Raw genomic sequence first — 3,208 nt, 5'->3', positions numbered from 1 at the left:
TATCATGTTACAAAGTTCACCAATGAGCTTCTCATGTGTATACAGGATTATTCAACTTTTAATGCAAATATGGAATCCAATTAAAATACTATCATAAATTAATGTTGTATTTGACAGTTGCTGGTGAGCTCACCATCGATCGATACACCAAATGGATTTTTTAACGTGGGACTACGTCTAACTGGAGTACATGGGGGTGAAATGGAAACCTGAACACAGAACATGCAGGAAAAAATTAAAGATTTGGAATGCTCATAACTCGAACATTTCTTGGAAGATCGGAAAGATGTTTGATCAATTGATAGTCTATCACAATTAAAAACATGTTATTTTTCATGAGATTGAATAACTGCAAAATGTCAAGTGTTATCTAAACGCCCTAACTACCTCGTTTTGATTGGTTCGATTTACGGTTTCCCCAACACAGCCATTAAAATCAATATGCCTGGGGGAATCCGCTTTGGAAATATACATGCAAGTAGGGGGTATTGTTGTTCCCACCGAGCTGTGTTTCCCTAACACGGACTTCAAAATCGATGTGCCTGGGGGAACCCGCTTTGCAAATATATGCAAACTACGAGTAGTGATCCCCGATAATTGTTCGATTAATCGATTAATCGAATACTGAACACTTCTTTGATTCCAGATGGCTTTCTAGGCAAATGAGAAATATAAGTCTAACTAATTATTTCTCTCAGTGTGACGATTAATCGATTTACCGATTATTTGTGGCGATTAATCGTATCGAATAACAAACTGGTGAAAAGTATTCAATTAGCTGATGAACGATTAATTTCGAAAATCGGAAATCACTAGCTACGAATACTTTTGTACTCGCTTGTCTTTGTGCAAATCGGAATATGTTTCCCTAAAACGTACTTCTACGCTGAGAAGCCTGGGAAATCGTTATTCAGATACTAGAGGTAAATGAACTTTTGCGTAGGGGGAACTTTTGTTCCTACCGAAATGTGTTCCCTAACAGAGACATCAAAATCAAGCTGCCTGGGGGAAATCGACATTGCAAATACATGTAAGTAGGGGGAACTTTTGTTCCTACTGAAATGTGTTCCCTAACAGAGACATCTAAACCAAGCTGCCTGGGAAATCAGCATATATGCAAGTGGGGGCATTTTTGTATTGCAAGTAAGGTGAGTGACACGATTAATTCTAGCAAATTAAAATTAAATTTGGAACTTTAATTTTGTTTGCTTAGGCGTCGTGCACAAATTACGTAACGCTAAAAATAAAGTTTTTGGGTGGCAGTTCCTGCCGTTACATTTCACTACCTGCAAAAGGTCTTGGGATGTCTTTACGTGACGAGCAAACAACTCGACTTGATATTGTACTAATTCCGCTTCGTCGATTTGGGAGTTTGCGGACTTAATAGGGGAAAGTCGGGAAAGACGGACACCCCTGTATTATTAATAAATTACATTTTTATTTTAAATTTCAATTATGCAAGTTTGTATTTGCAATACAGTGTATCAATACCTGTGACACTAACTGTGTACACTTAGCTGGCTTTCTGTTAAATTTATTAATAAAAACAAAAAAAAATATCTACAGAGAGCAGCTCGATGTAAATTTTCGCCTGCAGAAGATAAGGTTCTCATTGTTATCGAGTAATTTTTTGGGGTATTTTTCGCCACATGAGTGTTTTACCATCACTTCTCTTCCAATTTATCGAATCAGCGGTGAAGTTTTATCATTTTTACTCCAGAAATATTTATGAAAACAAAATACTAATCAAGTCGGGTGAGACGGATACTCCACCGACAAAAGACGAACATTTCGTTTTTGAAACAAATTGATTATCTCCTCTCCTACAGATACCCATTAACTACGTTTGCAAGTGCAACCAGATATCATGGCAGAGCAGAGCAGTTTTTAAAACCTAATCCGAATTTGTCACTCCGAATGCGGAAGCTATTTTGGACATAGAAAAATAATACAAATTGCAAGCCTTTTAGGTGATTTTAGTCTAGACTTTTGACCGATCATTTGTAAGACCTATTTGAAGACCACGAAAACATATCAAGTACATAAACTTGAATTTTCAGATAGCGGTCATCTTTCCCACCCCAGGTGTCCGTCTTTCCCGACTCAATCTTATTTTTTTGAAAAGTCGGACACATTCATTTGGTGGAGCAGGACTTCGGTGCAGCCGAGAGTTGGAGAACTGCAGCCATGGACCGGGTTTATTGGAGAAGAGTAGTGAATCAGATCTAATCTCAATGGGATGTAGAATCATAGTAAATAAATAAAACACGATTATTTTATTGTATTCGTGGTTTTCAATTGAAAGATTAAAATAAAAAAAACAAATCGGATTTGTGGTCTCAAAGTTATATTTTTTTTTCAAAATTTCGAAATGCCAGAAAATCTATAAAAATTTTTTGTACTGTGTATTTTTTGACGTGGGACTACGTCTAACCGGAATATATGGAGGGTAAAATGAAAACCTAAACACAGAACATGCAGGAAAAAATGAAAGATTTCGAATGCTTATAGCTCGAACATTTCGTACTGGATAGGAGAGATGTTTGCATCACTTGATAGGGAATATTTCTACGCATCTATCGCAACTAACAAAATGTTGTTTTTCATTAGATAAACAATTGAATAACTGTAAAATATTAGGCGCTATCTAAACGCCCTAACTGCATCGTTTTGGTTGGCCCGATTTACGGTTTCCCTAACACAGCCATCAAAACCAAGCAGCCTTGGGGAAATCGGCATTGCAAACACATGAAAGTATGGGGACTTTTGTTCTCATCGAAAAATGTTCCCTAACACAGACTTTAAAACCAAGCAGCGAAATCGGCATTGCAAACACACGAAAGAGCCTAGAGGCGAATGAACTGAAAAGTTTAAACCCTCTTAAAGCCAAAAAGAAGAAGAAGAACACACGAAAGTAGGGGAAGCTTTTGTTCCCACCGTAATGTGTTCCCTAATAGAGATTTCTAAACCAAGGTGCCTGGAGAAATCGGTATTTCAAATTCATGCAAGTCGGGGGTATTTTTGTTCCGACTGGAATGTGTTTCCCTAACACAGACTTCAAATCCATGGAGCGTGGGGAAATCGGCATTGCGAATTCATACAAATCGGGGGTATTTTTGTTCCGATTGAAATGTGTTTCCCTAACACAGACTTCAAAACCGAGGTTTCTGGGGAAATCGGCTCTGCCAATAAATGCAAACTGCGAGTA

The sequence above is a fragment of the Toxorhynchites rutilus genome, chromosome 3, assembly GCF_029784135.1.
Source record: "Toxorhynchites rutilus septentrionalis strain SRP chromosome 3, ASM2978413v1, whole genome shotgun sequence".
In the NCBI taxonomy this organism is placed as follows: Eukaryota; Metazoa; Arthropoda; class Insecta; order Diptera; family Culicidae; genus Toxorhynchites; species Toxorhynchites rutilus.
The sequence above is the reverse complement of the archived record's forward strand: the minus strand, read 5'-3'. Positions refer to the sequence as shown.